This window comes from Rhinatrema bivittatum, chromosome 7 (assembly GCF_901001135.1).
Source record: "Rhinatrema bivittatum chromosome 7, aRhiBiv1.1, whole genome shotgun sequence".
In the NCBI taxonomy this organism is placed as follows: domain Eukaryota; kingdom Metazoa; phylum Chordata; class Amphibia; order Gymnophiona; family Rhinatrematidae; genus Rhinatrema; species Rhinatrema bivittatum.
This window is the reverse complement of record NC_042621.1, coordinates 29294970-29319661: the sequence shown is the minus strand read 5'-3', so window position 1 is coordinate 29319661 and position 24692 is coordinate 29294970. Positions and strand designations below refer to the sequence as shown.

The following is a 24692-nucleotide window of genomic DNA, read 5'->3' as shown; positions in this document are numbered from 1 at the left end:
GCCATGCGGCCAGGCAGACCTCGGCATTTTGCGGGTCCCGGCGCGGTCTGGAGGGCAAAAGCAAGGTAAGGACCCGGTCGCTAACCTAGTGACCGGGATTGCAACAGTACCCCCTCCTTTACGCTCCCTCTTCAAAGGGCCAGGCTTGTCAGGTTGGTCCAAGTGGAATTACCGCAGGAAGGATTTGTCCAGAATGTTGCGGGCAGGTTCCCAAGTGTTGTCTTCATCCCCCACATCCTTCCCAGGCTAACAAGTACTCCCATCGTCTGTTGACGAAGCGGGTGTCCAGCACCTCCCCTACTTGAAATGTGCGGTCCTCGGCCGTAGGGGTGGAGACCGCTTCCGGTGGAACCTGGAGAAGAGCACTGGCTTTAGGAGAGATACATGAAACACGTTGTGAATACGTAACGTGGTGGGCAAACGCAAGCGGTAGGAAACCAATCCCACCCTCTCTGCTACGCGGAAGGGCCCACAGTATTTGGGTGCTAGCTTTTTAGACGGTAGTCTCAGGTGGATGTTCTTTGTGCTGAGCCAGACTTGGTCCCCTGGTAGGAATGTCGGGGCTGGCCTGCGATAACGATCGGTGTACTTCTTTGCAGTGATTACGGCCCTTGAGAGTCTCTGTTGTACAGATGTCCAGAGCCCCTGCAGTTGCTGGGCGGTCAACTGAGCCACAGGTGAGGTCACCGGCACTGGTACTGATAAGGGTGACTTAGGTTGCTTTCCGTAAACAATTTGGAAGGGGGACTTCCCTGTAGCTGCGTGTACTTGATTATTGTAAGCAAACTCAGCCCAGGGTAGTAATTCTGCCCAATTATCTTGTCTGTCATTGGCAAAGGTCCTCAGAAATGTCTTTAGAGAACGATTCATTCGCTCTGTTTGTCCATTGCTCTGAGGATGGAAAGCGGTAGAGAAGCTGAGTTGCACCCCATTTTTACATAAGGCTTTCCAGTACCGGGCCATAAATTGCGGGCCCCGGTCGGAGACTATGTCATGAGGAAGTCCATGGATACGGAATATGTGTTGCGTGAACAGCAAGGCCAGTTCTGGAGCGGAGGGTAATTTGGCTAGGGGCACGAAGTGGGCCATTTTGGAGAAACGATCCACGGTGACCCATACAACTATCTTGCCTTGGGAAGGTGGTAGGACCACCACAAAGTCCGTGGCTATGTGTGTCCAGGGTTCTGTTGGAGTGGGTAGTGGTTGTAACAAACCCCTGAGGGGGCCCACTACTGGTTTTTGCCTGGCGCAAGTAGGACATGAATTTACATAGAGGGAAACATCTCGTCGGATGCCAGGCCACCAATAGAAGAGGTTTACTAGGTCTAGTGTTCTTTCCCTTCCGGCATGTCCTCCTGACGAGTCATGTGCCCAAGTTAGAACTCGTCTGCGGAGCTTCCTGGGCACTATCGTTTTAGTTGCTGGGTCTACAGTTGTAGCTGCTAGGTGGATGTGTGCAGAATCCACGATGTACTGCAAACCCTCCTCCTCCTCTGCTTGCGAGGTGCGAGACAGAGCGTCAGCTCGAATGTTCTTAGCTGCAGGGTGATACCGAAGGATGAAGTCAAATCGGCTGAAGAAAAGAGACCATCTGGCCTGTCGGGGGTTCAGCCGTTGTGCATGAGCCAGGAATTCTAAGTTTTTATGGTCCGTATATACGGTGATGGGGTACTTGGCTCCCTCGAGCCACTGCCTCCACTCCTCGAAGGTGAGCTTTATGGCTAAGAGCTCCTTGTCCTCGATGCTGTAGTTACATTCAGCCCACGAGAATCTTTTGGAGAAATAGGAGCATGGCAGTAGTCTGCCGGAGGCTGAGTGTTGGCTGAGAACGGCTCCGACAGCAATGCTAGACGTGTCTACTTCCACGACAAAGGGGTGTTGTGGGTCTGGATGATGTAGACTGGGATCCTCCAGAAATGCCCGCTTCAGTTCCTCAAAGGCTTGACAGGCTGTCTCGGGCCAAGACTTGGCATCTGCTCCCTTACGTGTTAACGCGGTGAGTGGGGCTACCTTCTGTGAGTACTGAGGGATGTAGTGCCTGTAAAAGTTGGCGAACCCGAGGAATCGCTGCAAGGCTTTCAGCCCGGTGGGACGAGGACAATTAGTGATTGCAGAAACCTTTTCAGGGTCCATCCGAAAGCCAGTTGAGGAGACTATGTATCCTAAGAAGGGTAAGGATTCGCACTCGAACTGGCACTTTTCAAGTTTGGCGTACAAATGGTTGTCTTTCAAAACCTGTAGCACACTTCGGACATGCTGGTGGTGCGTCTCCAGGTCTCGAGAGTAGATCAGGACGTCATCTAAGTACACTATAACAAATGAATGGAGCATCTCTTGAAAGACCTCATTCATGAGGTTTTGGAACACGGCGGGGGCATTACACAGTCCGAACGGCATTACCAGGTATTTGTAATGTCCATCGCGAGTATTGAAGGCCGTCTTCCACTCGTCCCCCGGACGAATACGGACTAAATTGTATGCTCCTCGTAGGTCAAGCTTCGTAAAGACCTTCGCCCCCTGTAGTCTATCCAGCAGCTCGGGTATCAAGGGGAGAGGATACCGATCCCTCTTAGTGATGGCATTCAACCCTCTGTAATTGATGCATGGCCTAAGCGTGCCGTCCTTCTTTGCCACGAAGAAGAATCCCGCGCCAGCGGGGGAGCGTGAGGGACAAATGAAGCCTTTAGCGAGGTTCTCTGTGATATAGTCAGACATTGCACGAGTTTCTGGTAGCGATAAGGGATATACCCTGCCGCGCGGAAGGGTGGTACCAGGCAGAAGATCTATTGCGCAGTCAAAGGGCCGGTGGCGCGGTAGGATGTCTGCCTTTTGTTTAGAGAAGACTTCGGAGTAATCCTGATACAGCACTGGGAGAGAGAGCGCGGTGTGGAGCAGAGGGACTTTAGGCAGCCGAGGTAACTCAAGACAGTTCTGGAAACAGTAAGGACTCCACTGGGCAATCTGAAGTGAGTCCCAATGGATCACCGGAATGTGTTGCTGTAACCAGGGCAATCCCAATACTACTGGTGCACTGCTTTCTCCAATATCAGGAAGGAAATTTCCTCGGAGTGGAGTATTCCAGTACGTAAGGTCAGGGGTTTCATGACCTGTGTAATGTTGCCTGGCAAAGCTGTCCCCTGAATGGACGTAATGCGTAAAGGTGGTTCCCGAGGTGCAGTAGGTAGACTCAGCTGTTGTACTAGATCCTTCAGGATGAAATTTCCTCCTGCCCCGGAATCCAGGAATGCGAGGGTGGGGAAGAACCCTCCCGGATACTCCAGTGTGACAGGAACAGTACATTGAGGAGCAGCATTAGCGCAGCCTAGGGGGAGCTCCTCCTTCCTCCTTAGACTTTGGCGTTTTCCGGATGCTCTGTGCATTTGGCAAAGAAATGGCCTTTACTGCCGCAATACAGGCAGAGACCCAGGTTGTGGCGCCTTCGTCTTTCCTCCTCCGTCAGGGGTGTCCATCTGATTTGCATCGGTTCGTCTGTGGACGAATTGCTAGCTGCCGTTCCCTGAGTCTTAGGAGTAGTCCGAGGTCTTGTGAAAGCTGGCACCAGGGGAATCGTCCGACGTGGTGCACGTCCCTCTTTGGCTCGTTGCTGAAGCCGGCGGTCTATCCTCCCGGCCAAGTCTATCACCCCGTTCAAGGTATCTGGAATGTCTCGAGCAGTCAGCTCAACCTTAATGCGCCCTGCAAGACCCTCTAGGAAAATGCCACGCAAGCAATCATCTCGCCATCCCAGTTCCATGGCAAGGGTGCAGAATTCTATGGCGTAATCTGCCAGGTACCGAGATCCTTGTCTCAACTGCAAGATCTCTGACGTGGCAGTGGATTGGCGGGCAGGCTCATCAAAGGCTTGTTTAAATTGTGCTATGAACTGCTGTAGATCCTGCAGCAACAGGTCCTGCCGCTCCCACATGGTAGAGGCCCAGAGCAAGGCCTTCCCATCTAATAGGGAGAGGATGTATGCCACTTTCACGGAGTCAGAAGGAAATTGTCCGGGCAGCAACGAGAACCGGATATAACATTAGTTCAAGAACCCTCTCCATGCCTTGGAATCCCCTGCGTAGTGGGTAGGCACCGGAAGCTGGGTAGGCGTGGAGATAGTTAGAGCTGGTACCGGAGGGGGGGCTGTACAGCCTCTGGTGGGTTGGCATCCAGGCGGTTAGCCAGGCGTTCGACTGTGGCTGCCAACACGTCTAGGCAGTGCTGTTGTTGCTGAAGTCTCTGGGCCATTCCGGGTATGGCCTGCAGACCAGCCATGTCCGCCGGGTCCATGGCCTTGCAAACTGTTGTGGCTCTAGAATGGAAGGTGGACCCTTGGGCAGGCCAGGCGGAGCAGCCACTCCGGCAGGGAGATGAAGCCCGGGAGGTGGCACACAGCTGGACAGAGGAGCTGGATTTCACCCTGGAGATCCGAGATCCCCCCAGGAGGAGCCCGTAGGGATCCGGACTGCTGGGACTTAGGAGCGTGGCAGTGGAGAGGCGTCTGGACAGTCAAGCAGTCGAGGCAGGCAGCAAACATGGAGAGTCAAGGCAAGCCGAGGTCAAGAACCGGGAATCAGCCGAAGAAGCAGGAACAGGAACCACAGGAGCGGATCAGAAACTGCAGGATCAGGAACCACAGGAGCGGATCAGGAACCACAGGAATGGATCAGGAACCACAGGAACAGGAGCAGGAACAGCAACTAGCACTCCAGTAAGGAGAGACCTCGTTGCAAGGCAAGGCATCAGTGGCAGACGCCGGCTTAAGTATCCTGCCGGCATCTGACGTCAGTCAGAGGGCGGTCCAGCACTTCCGGGTGCTGGACCTTTAAAACCCCAGGCTTCGCGCGCGCGTTGCCTAGCAGGGGCAGGGCTGGAATCGGGCCTCGGCGGCGTCTCCCTCGTGGAGACGCTGCTGCCATGCGGCCAGGCAGACCTCGGCGTTTTGCGGGTTCCGGCGTGGTCTGGAGGGCAAAAGCAAAGTAAGGACTCGGTCGCTAACCTAGCGACCAGGACTGCAACAAGCACAGTGGCTGGAAAAAAATATCACCCTATGCAAGGGTTGGTTTCAGCATGCCCCCCTTCTTAATGATAGTAAAATAGTAACATACTACTGACGGCAGAAAAGAACCAAATGGTTTATCCAATCTGCAGGTGAGCTTCTTGTGGTAGAATCTGCTGCACCGTGCAGGTTTCCCCCATGTTTCTCTTAAGGGTATCAACTTAAGTTCTGTGCAGTTATTCCCAAGCTGTATGATAACCCATAAAAAATGTATTGTTTTTACTGAGTGATGAGCCTTCTTGAAAATTCAGACAGTGCTGAAGTGTTTTGCTTATGGACTTGGCCTTAGAAGCAGTCCTGTGCTTTTTCTGACTGCGTAGCAATACCCCAGATCGTAAAAGCCAGGGCCCGTGTTGGTGTCATCTGAATCCAATTCCTCTTCCACCCTCTCACTGCCGACAAAGCAAAAAATGATATAGCAGTTGCTTCAAAAGCATCAAGGCTTATTGGTTAAGGGTAGTAATCCATTGTCTTCTGCTAAGGGAGTAATTGCTGCTCCGTGCAGGTTACCCCCAGGCTTATCAGTTCCCCAGGTCTTCGTTGGTTGTTGTCTGAATCCAACTCCCCTTTTCCACCTGCCGTCGGCCGATCGTCGGCCCCTATGACATAGTGAGCGCAAAGGTAGCGCCGGTGCCATTTTGAGTACTGGCAATACGGCTGGAGTGCAGGAGGTCGCTCCCGGACCCCCGCTGGACTTTTGGCAAGTCTTGTGGGGGTCAGGAGGCCCCCCCAAGCTGGCCAAAAGTCCCCGGGGGTCCAGCGGGGGTCCGGGAGCGATCTCCTACGCTCGTGACGTCGGGGCACAGGAACCAAAATGGCGCCTGCGCTACCTTTGCCCTGTCATATGACAGGGCAAAGGTAGCGCAGGCGCCATTTCTATCAACGCACCCGTGGCCCAAGAGTGGAAGATCACACCGGGACCCCCCCCCACTGGACCCCAGGTAATTTAAGACATTTTGGGGGGGTTCGGGAGGGTGGGGGATTTATTTTAAAGGGTCGGGGTGGGTTTTAGGGTTGTTTTAGTGTGCCGGTTTTCCCACCCTCCCCCTTTCCCTCCCCCTTCCCCCGATTTACGATTTTTGATGATAAATCGGGGGAATTCCTATTATATATCGCCTCTAACGATTTTTGACGATTTAAAATATATCGGACGATATTTTAAATCGTCAAAAACGATTCACATCCCTAATCTCTACCAGTTCTTTAGCATCTACTATACCGACAGTATCGGTGTACCCTGCTCCCCGGGTCACTACTGGATCTGTGTTACTGAGGTGCCTACTCTCATCAGAGGGGATTCCCGGCATAACCCGCTCCGCGGGCCACTACCGGATCTTCTCATCTGTGGTCTTACTCTGGGCATTCCCCATTGCTCAGCACTGTACTACTACTACATCTGCTATTCTGTGGACATTATTGTTTTCTCCATTTATAATAGTCTCTACTTCTATGTTCCTCACCACTGAGTCTGTGCCTGCTGACGGTGAGGCTCACAGGGCTCCTCCCTATGGGCGGAGACACCTCTCATCTCAGCCCAGGGTTCACATTCTTCCATAAACATTACAATAGGGAGTTGGGAAATCTAAATGTTGATATTATTTTTGCTCAAGAGACCCATTTAAAGGGTATGAGAGTCTGCTAAACTCCAATCAATTCCCTAAAAAATATTTCTCTTCTTGTAACAAGACCTCTAAGTATACAGGGGTATGTATTTTATTTTCACCTAATCAGGTGTTTGACTGTCAATTATGGATTAAAGACTGGATGGGACGGTATCTCCTACTGCAAATCCAAGTTAATGGAGAGATATACACATTAGTGAATATATATGCACCAAACAAAGATCAAAGTATCTTTTTCCAATCCATCAGTTACTACTTACTCACAGCAAGGGTATACTTATTTTGGGAGGAGACTGCAACCTAGCTCATTCACCATCGATTGACACCTTTAGAGGAAGTGCAGCAGCTGTGCCTTCACATAGAATAAAGATGAAAGACCTTATGGCTAATTGGCAGTTATTAGATGTATGGAGAGCACACCATCCTCACTCACGTTCCTATACTTTCTTCTCTCCCACACACCAGACACACTCTAGGATAGATTATTTGTTTGCAGATAAAGCACTTTTCAATAAAATCACAACATCCGCTATATTACCTGTGGCATAGTCTGATTATGTGGTAGTATGGATGGATGTAATTTTTAATAAGTATGACAAAGAGGTCCGGCATTGGAGACTTAATGATTCCCTGCTGTCTGACGCCAGCTTCAATACATCTCTCACTTCTAATATTCTAGAATTCTTAGATAGAAATGACACAGGGGAGCTACCCCCCTACCTTAGTATAGCTTAAAAGCATATACCCGTGGGTTATTGATATCCAGAGCTACATTTATTAAGAAGCAAAATGAAAGCTCTGCCCAGGCTTTATGACAGGCTATCTTTATCTTATTCCAAAGGATAAAAAAATGTGTTAAATCAATTATCTAAAGCTAGAGAAGAGCTAATGTGGCTTGAATCAGCAAAAATGGTTCATAAGCTAGAATTAATCAAGAAATAATATTTTGAAAGTGGCAATAAAGCTGGAAGAATACTAACTAACCAACTGAAGAAAGTCCAACAACAAAACACCATCACTAAAATTAAAAATGCCAACACTGATATTCGCAACCCTTTCTTGGATTTTTATAAAACTCTTTATACAGCAGAGGCAAATATCACTCATAACTCAATAGAGTGCTACCTTGCGGATATTCCTCTCCCCACTCTGACAGAGGAGATGCGAGAAAAATTAGATAAGGAGATCACAACTGTAGAGATATTGAACACAATAAAAACGCTTAAGACAGGGAAATCACCGGGTCCGTTGGATTTACAGCTAAATTTTATAAACAATTTGGCCTCTATAATGTTACACATATGCAAAAGGTCTATAACTATTTAAGAGATGGGGGTGTCTCTTCACTACAATTCAAAAACCACAAGAATCACTGTCCTACAGAAACCTGGAAGAGATCCCACATTATGCCTCCGGACCTCAGGCAGGAAACCTGTCTACTAACTTTTAAAAAGAAACTAAAGACATGGCTGTTCTGCCAAGCCTTCCCCACTACAAACTCCACAGCCTGACTTAGAATTGTTCCATTACTCACTTATGTTAATAAACAAATGCCAAATCACGCTTACTACCTATCAAAAGGTCGGCTCCTTGCCTCCCTCCCTTGTATATAGTACTTATCTTCGTTCACCCTTTCTTTATTTCCTACTCCCAGTTAAGGCATCCTTGTTATAATGTAACTTTTATGCTCCTTTAAATTGTCTCTTGTTGATTAGTTGGTTATAGTTACTACTTAGTTCGATGTAAACCGAGTTGATTTGATTTGTATCAAGAAAGTCGGTATATAAAAGCCTTTAATAATAATAATAATAATAATAATAATTATGCAGTTTTTACTGCCCCATATCATTAATTAATATAGACCTTAAAATACTGGCAAAAATACTAGGGAATCATCAGAATTCATTCATTGAGCGACTTTGAAATGTTTGTATGCTAATGCCAGAAGTCTAAGGAGTAAGATGGGAGAATTAGAATGTATAGCAGTAAATGATGACATAGACTTAATTGGCATCTCAGAGACATGGTGAAAAGAGGATAACCAATGGGACAGTGCTATACCGGGGTACAAATTATATCGCAATGACAGAAACATAGAAACATAGAAACATAGAAACATAGAAATGACGGCAGAAGAAGACCAAATGGCCCATCCAGTCTGCCCAGCAAGCTTCCCTCATTTCTTCTCTCATACTTATCTGTTTCTCTTAGCTCTTGGTTCTAATTCCCTTCCACCCCCACCATTAATGTAGAGAGCGGTGATGGAGCTGCATCCAAGTGAAATATCTAGCTTGAGTAGTTAGAGGTAGTAGGGGTAGTAACCGCCGCAATAAGCAAGCTACACCCATGCTTATTTGTTTTTACCCAGATTATGTTATACAGCCCTTATTGGTTGTTTATCTTCTCCCCTGCCGTTGAAGCAGGGAGCTATGCTGGATATGCGTGAGGTATCAGTTTTTTTCTTCTCCCCTGCCGTTGAAGCAGAGAGCTATGCTGGATATGCATCGAAAGTGAAGTATCAGGCACATTTGGTTTGGGGTAGTAACCGCCGTAACAAGCCAGCTACTCCCCGCTTTGTGAGTGTGAATCCTTTTTCTTCTCCCCTGCCGTTTAAGCAGAGAGCTCTGCTGGATGTGTGAAGTAACAGTTTTTCTTTTCCCCTGCTGTTGAAGCAGAGAACTATGCTGGATATGCATTGAAGTGAAGTATAAGAATGGAGTGATCAAGCTAGTTGAAAGGCATCAGGAATAGAGGAAGGTGGAGGTAGTAATTTGGATATTTGGTTTGGGGTAGTAACCGCCGTAACAAGCCAGCTACTCCCGTCTTTGTGAGTGCAAATCCTTTTTTCCACATTTCCTCTTGCTGTTGAAGCTTAGAGTGATGTTGGAGTCACAGTAACCATGTGTATGTTTATTGAATAAGGGTATTGTCTCCAGGCAGTAGCCATCATTCTGGCGAGTCACCCACTCTTCATTGGTGGCCTCTTGACTTTATGGATCCACAGTGTTTATCCCACGCCCCTTTGAAGTCCTTCACAGTTCTGGTCTTCACCACTTCCTCCGGAAGGGCATTCCAGGCATCCACCACCCTCTCCGTGAAGAAATACTTCCTGACATAGAGAGGAGCACTCGGGAGGAGGTGTGGCGCTTTATGTCCGGGATGGCATAGAGTCCAACAGGATAAACATCCTGCATGAGACTAAATACAAAATTGAATCTTTATGGGTAGAAATCCCTTGTGTGTCAGGGAAGACTATAGTGATAGGGGTATACTACCGTCCACCTGGTCAAGATGGTGAGATGGACAGTGAAATGCTAAGAGAAATTAGGGAAGCTAACCAAATTGGTAGTGCAGTAATAATGGGAGACTTCAATTACCAAATACAAAAGATCTCTTAATGGGTAAACCCACGAGTACAGTAAACTAAATTGAAATACGTGGTGTTTAAGATTTTGAAAAAACTTCAACGCTGTACATATTATATTGATGGACCTCTAACACCATTGAAGTTCTTTCCTTTGTAAGAATTTACGATTACCTAAAGATCTGTTTGTATCCCCGCTAAAATAAGGGGAGGGCTGGATCAGGAGAGTCTGAATACACGTCTCTGAAGCAGCTAGTGTGGCAAAACGCGCGCGTCGGACGAATACCCCCGACAGCTACGGGATGAATGACCCCGACAACGGATGAATAAGGGAAGTTGTTTCTTTTTAAACTTATAACGAAAAAATCCATAAAAATTGAACTGAGCCATGTGGACCAATTGATTAAAAGTGACCCTAATGAAGTGCATGAAATGCAAGTCTGACTTGTGAGCACTGGGGTGGTATGATGGTCCTTAAATTCGTAAGTAAATATTGATATGTACAGCGTTGAAGTTTTTTCAAAATCTTAAACACCACGTATTTCAATTTAGTTAGACTTCAATTACCCCAATATAGACTGGGTAAATGTATCATCGGGTCACGCTAGAGAGATAACGTTCCTGGATGGAATAAATGATAGCTTTATGGAGCAATTGGTTCAGGAACCGACGAGAGAGGGAGCAATTTTAGATCTAATTCTCAGTAGAGCACAGGACTTGGTGAGAGAGGTAATGGTGGTGGGGCCACTTGGCAATAGTGATCATAATATGATCAAATTTGATTTAATGACTGGAAAAGGAACAGTGTGCAAATCCAAGGCTCTCGTGCTAAACTTTCAAAAGGGAAACTTTGATAAAATGAGAAAAATTGTTAGAAAAAAACTGAAAGGAGCAGCTACAAAAGTAAAAAATGTCAAAGAGTCATTTTTAAAAAATACTCATTGTTAATTTAAAAAAATGGTCATTGTTAAAAAATACCATTCTAGAAGCACAGTCCAGATGTATTCCACACATTAAGAAAGGTGGAAAGAAGGCAAAACGATTACTGGCATGGTTAAAAGGGGAGGTGAAAGAAGCTATTTTAGCCAAAAGATCTTCATTCAAAAATTGGAAGAAGGATCCAACAGAAGAAAATAGGATAAAGCATAAACATTGGCAAGTTAAATGTAAGACATTGATAAGACAGGCCAAGAGAGAATTTGAAAAGAAGTTGGTTGTAGAGGCAAAAACTCACAGTAAAAACTTTTTAAAATATATCCGAAGCAGAAAGCCTGTGAGGGAGTCAGTTGGACCGTTAGATGATCGAGGGGTTAAAGGGGCACTTAGAGAAGATAAGGCCATCACGGAAAGATTAAATGATTTCTTTGCTTCGGTGTTTACTGAAGAGGATGTTGGGGACGTACCCGTAATGGAGAAGGTTTTCATGGGTAATGATTCAGATGGACTGAATCAAATCATGGTGAACCTAGAAGATGTGGTAGGCCTGATTTACAAACTGAAGAGTAGTAAATCACCTGGACCGGATGGTATACACCCCAGAGTTCTGAAGGAACTAAAAAATGAAATTTCAGACCTATTAGTAAAAATTTGTAACTTATCATTAAAATCATCCATTGTACCTGAAGACTGGAGGATAGCAAATGTAACCCCAATATTTAAAAAGGGCTCCAGGGGCAATCCGGGAAACTACAGACCGGTTAGCCTGACTTCAGTGCCAGGAAAAATAGTGGAAAGTGTTCTAAACATCAAAATCACAGAACATATAGAAAGACATGGTTTAATGGAACAAAGTCAGCATGGCTTTACCCAGGGCAAGTCGTGCCTCACAAATCTGCTTCACTTTTTTGAAGGAGTTAATAAACATGTGGATAAAGGTGAACCGGTAGATATAGTATACTTGGATTTTCAGAAGGCGTTTGACAAAGTTCCTCATGAGAGGCTTCTAGGAAAAGTAAAAAGTCATGGGATAGGTGGCGATGTCCTTTCGTGGATTGCAAACTGGCTAAAAGACAGAAAACAGAGAGTAGGATTAAATGGGCAATTTTCTCAGTGGAAGGGAGTGGACAGTGGAGTGCCTCAGGGATCTGTATTGGGACCCTTACTGTTCAATATATTTATAAATGATCTGGAAAGAAATACGACGAGTGAGATAATCAAATTTGCAGATGACACAAAATTGTTCAGAGTAGTTAAATCACAAGCAGATTGTGATAAATTGCAGGAAGACCTTGTGAGACTGGAAAATTGGGCATCCAAATGGCAGATGAAATTTAATGTGGATAAGTGCAATGTGATGCATATAGGGAAAAATAACCCATGCTATAATTACCCAATGTTGGGTTCCATATTAGGTGCTACTACCCAAGAAAGAGATCTAGGTGTCATAGTGGATAACACATTGAAATCGTCGGTGCAGTGTGCTGCGGCAGTCAAAAAAGCAAACAGAATGTTGGGAATTATTAGAAAAGGAATGGTGAATAAAATGGAAAATGTCATTATGCCTCTGTATCGCTCCATGGTGAGACTGAACCTTGAATACTGTGTACAATTCTGGTCGCCGCATCTCAAAAAAGATATAATTGCGAAGGAGAAGGTACAGAGAAGGGCTACCAAAATGATAAGGGGAATGGAACAACTCCCCTATGAGGAAAGACTAAAGAGGTTAGGACTTTTCAGCTTGGAGAAGAGACGACTGAGGCGGGATATGATAGAGGTGTTTAAAATCATGAGAGGTCTAGAACGGGTAGATGTGAATCGGTTATTTACTCTTTCGGATAGTAGAAAGACTAGGGGGCACTCCATGAAGTTAGCATGGGGCACATTTAAAACTAATCGGAGAAAGTTCTTTTTTACTCAACGCACAATTAAACTCTGGAATTTGTTGCCAGAGAATGTGGTTAGTGCAGTTAGTATAGCTGTGTTTAAAAAAGGATTGGATAAGTTCTTGGAGGAGAAGACCATTACCTGCTATTAAGTTCACTTAGAGAATAGCCACTGCCATTAGCAATGGTTACATGGAATAGACTTAGTGTTTGGGTACCTGCCAGGTTCTTATGGCCTGGATTGGCCACTGTTGAAAACAGGATGCTGGGCTTGATGGACCCTTGGTCTGTCCCAGTATGGCATTTTCTTATGTTCTTATGACTTATTCACCAAGATCTGGCAGGTTTTATTCCTGGGAGGTTAGCAGGGAACAATGTGCGTAAATTAATATACCTCACATGGTGGGCTCATAGGACTGCCACAAAATCCATTTTCCTTTCCATAGATGCCGAAAAGGCATTTGATATAGTCCACTGGCACTTTCTTTTTCAGGTCTTATTGAAGATGGGGTTTGGGGGAAAAGTTTGCACATGGCTAGAGAAGCTATACTATATTCCAAAAGCGTGCATAAAAGTAAATGGTGGTTATTCAGACTATTTTAGCATGGGGAGAGGAACTAGGCAGGGCTACCCCTTTCATCTACTTTATTTGCCCTATTTCTTGAACCCCTAGCCATCTCTATCCGCAATCATCCTGATATTGTCAGTCTTTGCCCAGTCAATCAATCACTCGTTTAAACTTTCTGTATTTGCTGACAATATTCTGTTCACCCTTGCGAACCCACATAGCTCTCTACTAGCAGTAGAATCCTCACTAAACAATTTTAGTCAGATTTCAGGGTTCAAAGTGAACTGGGAAAAATCTGAAATATTAAACATAAACTGCAATCCTGAATTAGTAACATTTTTGTGAAATACACATCCCTTCTGTTGGGCATCTGCCAAAATCAAATATTTAGAGATCCAAATCTCTAGACACCCCAAAGACCTCTTTACATATAATTATATATACCACTCTTAAAGAAGGCCCAGCAAGATCTATATAAATGGTGCAATCTCTCATTTTCTTGGTTTGGTCAAGTGATGACTATCAAGATGATCCTTTTGCCTCGTTTACTCTACCTCTTTCAAAATTGCCCATTCCCATTGCTAACAATATAATAAAAAGCTGACAAAAGATGATTTTTAGCTTTATATGAAAAAGGAGGCCCCCCCCCCCCCCCCGAGTGAGCAGAAATGTTTTATTTCAACACAAATTAGATGAGGGACTAGGTATACCAAATATCTCATGGTACTACGTGGCCGCCCAGCTGCAACCTCTGATTGTATGGCATAAAGAATTAGATCACAAGCACTAGGCGATTATAGAGCAATCACAGTTGACTGGCATGCCCTATCCTGTGGCTATCCTGTGGCAAAATAAAAAAACATCTCCCAATGGATGGAGGTGAATAGTAGAGCATCCCGGGGATCTCTACTGGGATGAGTGTTAATTGATACATTCTTGATTTGGAAAACAGAACAATGAGGCAAATGATCAATTTTTTTTTTTAAATAAATAGTTTATTAGGATTTTACACAGAAAGAAGCAAACATGCCACACAAGTATACCGGTTGTATCTTAACAATAGCCCACAAATAAAGATCTACCTGTACACAAACTATCCCCCACCTTGTTACTCCTACAAAAATGAGATATCTGTTGGTAGGCAAAATACTCAGAATTAGGTAGTCCAGCATTCTTGCAAAGGGCCTCAAAAATTATAATTCGGTCCCCTTCCCAGATGTGCTCTAAATGCTGACCACAAGCCTTCCAGGTATTGAAAGAGTGTAATGACCTACTAGGAGGAAATCTGGTATTGTGAAATAAATACTTGAGGTATGAGAATGCTTTGCTTCCAATCAGTTTGTGTTTCCATTTATCCCAAACATTCAAAGTATGGCGAGTGGTTGGTAGCATATTCGGGCAGGGCCTCTATGGCCTTCGGAGTGAGGAAACTCACTCCAAAATGAGATTTGGGCAATGTTCTCTCCACCTAGCTTGATGGACACTCTACCTGGGTAACATCAAGCTAGGTGGAGAGAACATTGCCCAAATCTCATCTTGGAGTGAGTTTCCTCACTCCGAAGGCCATTAAATCTTCACAAGAGACCACTGTTCTGTTCGTACGTCTCACATTGAATGTCAAAGTGGCCCTTAACCCCCTACACTAATACCTAAACTTCACCTTGAGTTACTAGGTGGGCCTATCATAGGGGTACAAATACCTATCTAGGGAGAGGACACCATGGCTAGGTTCTCTCTCTCTCTCACTCTCACTCTCATCCCCCAGTGGTTGAATACAACAGGCATGGCACTTATTGCAAAGTCTGAAAATGTTATCACAATTTATGCTAACTTAGCTCTTTGCATAGGTAATTAGCGCAAATTGTGATAAATTGTATATTAGCATAAAACACACCCCTTTTGCTATTGCATGCGATACTTATCACATTTTGATAAATCCAGGCCTTAAATTGTAAGCCCTCTGGGGATAGGGAAATACCTACAGTACCTGAATGTAATCCACTTTGAAGTGCTGAAAAAAGTGCAAAAAGCGGAATATAAATCTAAATAAATAAATAGGCAGTGTAGCATGCAACCACTGCTTGGAAGTTAGAAATGGCACGTTTGAAACAGTGAGAAAAGTACCCCTGAACATTTGAAGTGACAGAAAGGGGCTTTCATTTTATAAAATAGAATGAACTAGGGAATGATTTTCTTACTCTGGATCTAGGCATACTGAGCATGTATTGGAATCTGGTTGTCTTTGATAATTATCCAGAGAAAACACAGCTTGCCATTAGATTTTGACTTCATCCAGCTTTATCAGAAGGGCAGGCAAAGAGACAATAAAACACAATTTATAAAGCATATATTCCATAAAAGTCCCTTCAAATGTTGCACAGTAATAATTAGATGTGGTTTGGTGCAATATAATATAAAACATTAGAGATGAGGAATCCATAGAAAAATGTAAAGGTAATATAATTGGAAGGACAGCAAACTTTGGACCCTACTTGTTAAAAACTTTTCCTACAGACACAAATTAGAAAAAAATCTTTAGTCCTCAAGCCCCACATCCAGCAATGATAGATGGGAAACAATGTACTGAAATGGCAATCATAGTGTGAGAGCTGCTGAAATGAGCAGATGCTGGTGGACCATTTCAGACAGCGATATAAGAAGTATAGTCTATCATGAACAGATTATACAATGAAAAGGGGAAATGCAATTAGAAGAGCTGTTACAGAGACACTTAGGGAAAAGCTTGGATGCAAATTGGATTGGGAGAGAGAAGTAACAGGTCTCTGGACAAGAGTGAAAGAGAGAAGAAGGGAGGTTCTGAATTAGGAGCAGAGCAGAAGGATCTGTAACAGGAGCACAGAATTCTGCAGTTTGCAGACTGGTTCCAGTTCCTTCCCCATGGATGAGTTTTGGGCCATTTTAATTCACTTTGTACCTTCATTGGGGGCATGAACTTTGTCATCATGGGATTGGTATTGTACAGTGCTTTGTGCACAGGGCCGGTGAATCTCTAGGCGAACGAGGCAATTACCTAGGGCACCAACCAGTTGGAAGCAGCAAAGAGCAGCAATGTGGGGCTGCGAGCAGCGCCCATCCTGTTCATGGCCGAGAGGATTAGAAACTTGGCACAGGGCCATGAGCGTAGCCCATCCCATTCACAGCTGAGAGAAGAAGAGACTTGGTGGGCTGCTTGTGGCAGAAGAGAGAGAGAGAGAGAGGCCTGGGAATGGCTGAAGACAGAAGAGATAAGCTGGGGAGAGCTGGGGGCAGAGCCCATATGCCTGCAGAAGGAAGCAGAAGAAACCAAGAGAACCTGTGAAACAGTGAGAGATTGGAAGGGTGTGTGTGTGTGTGTGTGTGTGTGTGTGTGAGGGTGCCTCTGTTTGTGTGTATATGTGAGATAGAAAGAGTGAGCCTGTGTGAGGCAGTGAGAGTGCATATGTGTGTATGTGTGTGTGTGTGTGTGTGTGAGAAAGGGAGCCTGTGTAAAGGTGTGTATGCCAGAGATGGGAGACTGTGAGAAGGGAGGGGGGTGTGTGTGTGTGTGCAAGTGACAGAGAGTGTCTATATGAGGCGGTGTATGAGAGAGAGACAGAGAGAAGGTGTGTATGTGTGTGTGTGTGTGTGTGTGTAAGAGAGGGAGCCTTTATGAGAATCTGCATGTGAGTGTGAGAGAGATGAAGAACCTGTATGTGTGAGAACAAATGTGTATAATTATGTGTGCATATGACAGAAAAAGGAGAACGTTTGTGTGCAACAACTCCCACACCTCACCCTATCAGCTAATTCATGACAATCTCAGGGCATCTGGAAATCAAACGTACCTAGGTATGGGGAGTGGTTTGGGTGTTAATGTGTGTGCTGTTTTTCGGTTTTTGTTTTGGAATTGGAACATTCTTTTATTTTTATGAGTTTTTAATTATTGGATATCATTCTATTTGTCTATTTTGAAATATTCCTGTTACTAGTATGTTTTACTATTCTTGATGTTTTATATTTCTTCATTTTATTGTTTGATATTTTATGAAGAATGGCAGTATTTCTGTTTTCCCATTGTTGTGCTGCATCCAGAATCTAGTGTCATGGTTTCCAGTTCAGTTTTTGTCTGCACATTTTAAATTTTTACCTTATAGTCTTTTTATTCTGTATTTGGTAAGATTTTGTGTGTTTCTGTGTAGGGTTCTATAGCAGCTAGGCTTGTTCTGTTTTCTAATAGGAGGTGCATTGGTGTTTTAGGGCTGGTGTAATATTTAAAGCATTGCCTTTTCATAGGTAGGGTTATTTCTATTTGAGTGCTGGTACTTAGTGCTGTTTTGATATGGGAGGTTTACTAGATTGTAATTGTGGTTCACTTTATTCATGTTTTTGAGTGCCAAGCCTACACCCAACACACATTACAATAGGTTTAATACCAAGTGGGTTTCAAATGCCTTTTAGCAGGGTTTTCTGATTGACCTATAATACGTTTAATTATATTTACATGCACTGCTGTGATACTTTCATCTCAGAAAACTATACTTTGAATGTCCTTTTTCATTTAAAATCTATTATTATAAATGTATATTTTTTTCTTGTGTGTTTGGGCCAGGGGGAAGGGGAGATCAGGGCCGGGGCTGGGGGGCCCAAGGCAGAAGGTTCGCCTAGGGTACCTAATGCCCTTGCACCGGCCCTGTTTGTGCACACACTGCTGCCAGATAAAGATCAGCTGATGATATATTTTTAACGCTGAGTAAGAGGTAATACTATTGCATCGATGAGGCACGAAGAATTGAAGAGACCTATTTTAAAGGAGGTAATTTTGAAACTGTACACACTGAGACAAAGTCCATGGGTACTTTTAACCCACTGACACTGCGCGTACTTTTGCTTTGAAGCTTACCACATGTAGAAAGTACCCCTGCTTCTGCTTTTCCTGCAGATTCTTTAAAAATGCAATCTATATATGTTGACATCCATAATCAGCGCCACTTAGCCAGATACGTTTTGACTTATTCAGCTAAGTGGTGGCAGCTGAATATCTGCCCAGGATCAGTGGCCACCACTTAGCTGGATAAATACTTATCTGGTTAAATAGTTAGCCAGCTAAGAGGTGGACGCCGGGACAGGTGTATAAGTGGGAGGACTTGCAGCCGTGCAGCTGAATATCCTGGCTAAGGTCTAGAGTCACTAAATTGTGAGGTTTTATCGAAGGAGGGGTCCGATTATCGCATGGGGGTGTCACCATGATAGTGGGGCCCTTCCCCCCAAAGAACATTGTGGCTCCATGGTGCGTTCTTTCGTCTAGTGGCCAAATACCATGGGGCAAAAGAATGCTCCTAGTGGCCCTTTAATGCAATGGCAATCCCAGCCTCAAGGGACCACCATCACCTTAAAAAATGTCACAGCCACATGGGGAGGTTGAGCAGGGGTCAGGGCTGATCCCCAGGTCAATCTGGGGCCACCAATCGAGGTGGCTCCAATTCCCCCCAAAATTAAAAAATAGAAAAATGAGCCTGTGCGGCAATGGTCCTGGCCTCCCCATTCCCCCCACCCCCAAGGGCCACAATAAACATTAGGGTCCCAGCCCTCAAGTGCCATAATAAGCATTAGGATCCTGGTCCCTACCCTTTGAACCCCTTCCCCATACCCTCCAAACTTTTAAAATGTATAGAGGGGCTGGGGAGCATCCTCACACCCAGCCCGGTCAGTGTCATTTTTCCAAAATGGCACCGACCTGACCTTGCCCCAGCCATGTGACTGGGGCAAAGTGTAGAATCAGACCTCAGCCATGTGGCCTGGATCCAATCCCCAGAGCTTGCCCCAGTCACATGGCTGGGGCAAGATCAGGTCGGTGCCATTTTGGAAAATGGGACTGACCGGGTCAGGTGTGAGAGTGCTCCCCAGCCCCAGTGCAGGACCCTGTACACAGTTTAAAGGTTCAGGGGTGAGGAAGGGGGTGAAGGGGTGTGAGCTGGGACCCTAATTTTTCTTGTGGCACTGGGGGGTGGGGGTGTCGTGGGTTGGGACCCTAATGCTTATTGTGGCACTTGGGGGGAGCGCCTGGGGCTGTTGCCCCATGGGCTCATTTTTGTATTTTTTAACTTTTGGGGATTCAGAACTATCTCAAGTGGTGGATCCAGGTTGAGCCAAAGGTCAACAATGACTCCTGCTTAACTTCCCTGTTTGGCTACAACTTTTTTTTTTTTTTTGCCAGATCTTTAAATGTGAGGCCTGCATTAGGTCCTGGGCCTCCCACCTAGCGGCGGATTCCCGATGAAGACCGGCCTGGGGATTCGCCGCCCAGGCCAGCCCAGGAGATACCACGTGGTCTGCCGAGCATGGCTCTGTCACGGCCGCGCTCGGCAGACCACGTGACTAGTGCAACTGGCCCCCCGGGGGATGCCCGATCCCCCGATAGGCCAATCTGCCCCTGCTCCCACCTAACATTTACTACTTTTCAAAAAGGTGTTATCTTATCATGGCTGACCACCTACTCAGTCAGCTGCAATAAAATATTTGCATAGGATTGCCTATTCATGCATGCAATTGTAATAAGGGAGGGTAGAAGGATGGGGAAATGTAAAATATGTATGATATTGCCACAATAATACTCTATCATGGATTTATACGCTATTTAATGTGTGTTAGAGCACTATTACGGTTTGATATATCTCCCAGTAAGTTAGCTGGCTATATTTATCCAGCTAATTAGCTCAGCCAAGTAGCGGCTGAATATGACCTCGCCATTTCCCTCTCCTCGCTATTCCCCCTCCCCCCCCCCCCCCCCCCCAACACATACACAGGAACATCTCTATGGCAAAAAAAGTCCATGTATTGTGGAACAAAGTGCAGGCCTTTTAGTTGCATTGAAGGGAGGGCTGATTAACCTGAGCAAAACTGCTTGGGAAGTTCCCCTCCCCAAGGCCCTCTCCAAATATGTTCTTACAGCCAAACTCTTCTGACAATAGAACCCTATAAATTACCCTCTGATTAAATCCCTTCATGCTAAAAACTAGTAGGGTTAGGTAATATTTGATCATTTGTGCTAGAAATACCTACAGTACATGAATGTAATCTGCTCTGAAGTGCCTGAAAAGTGGAATATAAATCAATAAAAGAAATAAAGTAGAAGAAAGAAATAGAACAGTTTGGCGTATATTTACTGCAGCTTAACAACCACTAAGCATCGGACATACGTTAGCAAGCAAAGTCAAACAAAACACTTTGCAGATATCCTGTTTTCCTTATGCAGCTTGAACAAAAGCAGGATGCATGGTCTGCCTGCTTTCCTGGCTAACCTTTTCAGGCCTGTTAAACCTGTCAGTGGGGGAAACAAGGCAGCTGCACAGCAGTTCAAAACTGCAGGCTGGTGAGATAAAGCCAGCAGAAGGTGATCCCTAGCTCTGTATGGAAAAGTGAGCCTACACACTTTGGGGCGGATTTTCAGAGCCCTGCTCGCGTAAATCCGCCCAAAACCGGGCGGATTTACGCGAGCAGGGCCCTGCGCGCCGGTGAGCCTATTTTACATAGGCTCACCGGCGCGCGCAGAACCCCGGGACTCGCGTAAGTCCCGGGGTTTTCGGAGTGGGCGTGTCGGGGGGCGGGGCCGGAGCGCGCGGCGTTGCGGGGGCGTGTCGGCAGCGTTTTGGGGGCGGGTACAGGGGCGTGGCTACGGCCCGGGGGCGTGGCCGCGCCCTCCGTACCCGCCCCCAGGTCGCGGCCCGGCGTGCAGGAGTCCCGCTCGCGCGCGGGGATTTACGCCTCCCTCTGGGAGGCGTAAATCCCCCGACAAAGGTAGGATGGGGGTTTAGACAGGGCCGGGCGGGTGGGTTAGGTAGGGGAAGGGAGGGGAAGGTGAGGGGAGGGCAAAGGAAAGTTCCCTTCTAGGCCGCTCCGATTTCGGAGCGGCCTAGGAGGGAACGGGGGTAGGCTGCGCGGCTCGGCGCGCGCAGGCTATACGAAATCGATAGCCTTGCGCGCGCCGATCCAGGATTTTAGCCGATACGCGCGACTACGCGCGTATCTACTAAAATCCAGCGTACTTTTGTTTGCGCCTGGAGCGCAAACAAAAGTAGGCTGTTCGCGCTCGTCTGAAAATCTACCCCTTTATGCAGCTGTTTTAAGGGGGGAGGGTGTGTGTGTATGTTTGCTGTGAATCCAAGATTAGAAATTGTGCACAGTAATTGTTTTTTTTTTTCCCTAATTAAAACATACAGAAATAAAAGCCCTTCTCAGACTGCAGCAGCAGCAAGTCAGCATGTCCCACAGTGGTGGGGGTGACAGCTGGAGATGACCTCTTAATGAATGCAGTGTCATTGCTACATGATCGCTGCACCATTTTCAGGCACGAGCATCATAGACAGCTTGGACATTCTAGGCTACAGATTTCTTTGATCTGATTTTAAGGAACCTCGCAGATAAACTGCTTTGCACTGTGTAACAGCTGATGGGCTGATAAACTACGAGATGTGATTGTCTTCCATTTCCGCTGGAAGATGTCATTTGTTACGTGATTATGAGAGGTTCTGGGAGGTGGGATCATTTTTTAAATTCTGGACCTCACTGTTATTCACCTCAGTAGTTCAAAAAGTTGTTGTGTGCGGAGTCGATGGCTGTTGTAAACGGCTGCTGTTTTTTTAAACTGCAGTGCATTATTTTTCTGACAGAGTTAAATCTCCCCAAGTTTGCTTTTCTGAAACTGAAGAGCTGTATCAAGTGCCAAGATGACAATCACAGGAGGTCAAACTGTTGTCAATTTATTTTTACATTCTTGTCAAGGTTCACTACATTTAATAAAAGAAAGCCAACACTATTCAAGGTTCCTTCACATATACTCAGATGTGCCTTTTGTATTTCAGATCTATATTTGCTCTTTTCTCACAGCTTCAGATCCTTTGTGTTGTGACAAACAGAAGCATTAACAGGCCAATACAGTCCGTCGGAGCGCACTGTTAACCCGCATTGGCCGTGCGTTTTCGACGCGCTAACTTTACCCCTTATTCAGTAATTTATGAGCTTTGGCACCATTCTAGTCTTTACAGGTAACACATGTGGCAGAGGAACGCAGAAGATGAAATAATTTAGCTAGGGAATGTGAGATGATCAACATCTTCTACATGGATAACAGGACTCCTAGCAACAGGAGCTACTTCTAAACCCAACGACAGATTCCCTAATTTAAAGCATAGGAGTCCAACATTTCTGACTTGGAATAGTTATTGCAATTTGTTGACCAGGAAACCCAGATTATAATGTGTCTGTCTTTCAGCTTGGTTCTGGGTACACAGGGAGCTTGAGCAAAGATCACACAGAATTCATAGGAGAGTATTGAACCCCAGTCCTAGCACTTTTCCTGGCTCATATTGAGCTGCACAGATCTTTATGTTTCTCTAAGAGAACTTTATCCATTCTTATATCAGTGTGAAGTGATAGACTCCAATAACATTGATACAATAGACCTTTAGCTTAATAGCTGCTTCATTAAGCCTATGTGATGTGACATGGCAGTATTTATTTTTAATGATTTTGCCAATATACTAGCAGGGAAATTTTAAGAGGAAAGCCTAGCAAGATGTGTAAAATTTAAGCTTTGACATTATTAGTACTGGGTGGATTTATTATAAGCGTATTTAACACAATTATTAATGTTTCTTAAACTTCCACATGCAACTCTTGCTTTTATAAATCCTGACATTTATTATTCAATGAAACCTGTTTAGTGAGATACTTTAGCTTCCTATATTTTGAACCTCTTGCTAATATATTATTCAGTTTAATACCAGATTTATTAAAACCCATTTTTCTCTATTTACTGCACATCTGTTAGGAAGAAAAATATGAGTCAAACTTTGTAGCATCCCCACTGTTAATCAAGAGTTTTCAAATAAACTTGAACAATTTAATGCTGGTTACAGCCTTCTTTGACTTACCTGATTAACAAGAATCGGTGGCACTCCACTTTTGTGTAGAATGATCCAGTTAATATAAAAAATATTCCCAAATTGTTTCTACTGTGCAAAGTGTAGGAGAAAAAGAAAACCAGAAGTTTGTCAAGAAATTCTGGGAGTGTTCATTTTCCCAGAATCTCTAGGGTTGTCCAGCTGGGAGCCAGCCTATTTCCCACCCTGCTTCCTGTTATTGTTCAATACTGCTGTGATGCCAACAGCTAGAGATAGGAGTGGAGGAAACCAGATAAACGGAGAGCAGTTCTCTTGTTAGATTACCTCAAGATGGGGAGAAACAAGTAGGAAGGTGAATAACAGAAAAATACAGGAGATCTCAAGGGGAATTGTTAAAAGTGCTTGGGTAATACCTGGATCCTGGTGTGAATGCTTTGTATCAGTAATTCAGTAAATCCAGGACCATATCAGCCTATTACGAAAAACTTGATCCAGTTGGTAATCTTACCAGTAAATGGAGCCAATAGCAATTCTGGTTATCATTTATAGAGTTGGACCAATCCAGCTTTCATGATTCGCAATCCCCCAAAGCGAATTGGAATATCAGTCGTATATAAGATCATGATCAAAAAAAGAATCTAACTTAAAATGGAGAGAAAGCAGGCCCAGACGTGTAGCTTGGTGGTAGAGCTATGCACTGTCTTCAGAGGACCTGGTTTTGAATCCTGGGCTGGCCGGGGCAGGTGATGCTGCAGAGGGAACGAGTCTGAGCTGTCTTTCACTGGTGATCCCTAGAGGCCTGACTTAGGGTTCTCGCTAGCTGTGTTCCAAAGGGAGTTTGTTACCCCTGGCAGAAGACTGTTGCAGCAATGGCTCAGTTGATTTGGGAGGGTGATATAAAAATTGGGGGTGAGGGGGAGGGCGATCCTGGGTAGCTGTGAATTACAATTCATGCACTTGCGTTTATAAACAGGTCTGCATAGAAGCCCGGAGGGCATGGGGGTCTGTGACCACACAGGGCCACAGTCTCACTCAGTCTCTGCAGTCATTGCTTTCTAATGATAATGGATCTGGAGCCCTGACATAGGCGAGGAAGGATGGAGGTCTGGGGTGGTGAAGCACGGGGAAATCAAACTGGAGGTCTGCAGGGAAAGGGAGAGGAATTGGAGATCTGCAGGAAGCAGGGGAATTGGGGGTCCAAGGGCATGAGAGTAATCTGAGGGGTTTGGAAGGTTCAGAAGTTGGAATGGGGAAAGAGGGAATTCAGAGATTTGCCAAGAGTTTGGAGGCAGGTAAGTGCGTGTGTGTGGGGGGGGGGGGGGGGGGGGGGGGGAATCAGAAGTCTGGGGGTGGGGGCAGCAGAATGGTGCCAACATTGTCAAAAT

The 24692-nt window shown here is 45.4% G+C and overlaps 1 protein-coding gene across 2 annotated transcripts in view; it reads right to left on the bottom strand.

The window, feature by feature from the left end:
• The window catches only part of CDH5 (cadherin 5), a 197527-nt gene extending 174046 nt beyond the window's left edge, over positions 1-23481 (bottom strand). Inside the window, exon 1 of one of the 2 annotated variants that reach the window (XM_029608179.1) lies at positions 23338-23481. The gene's annotated coding sequence lies outside the window, so the exon portion shown is untranslated. The remainder of the gene's footprint in view (positions 1-23337) is intronic. The other variant, XM_029608178.1, reaches the window with a different exon arrangement.
• Between the last annotated feature and the right edge of the window lie 1211 nt (positions 23482-24692).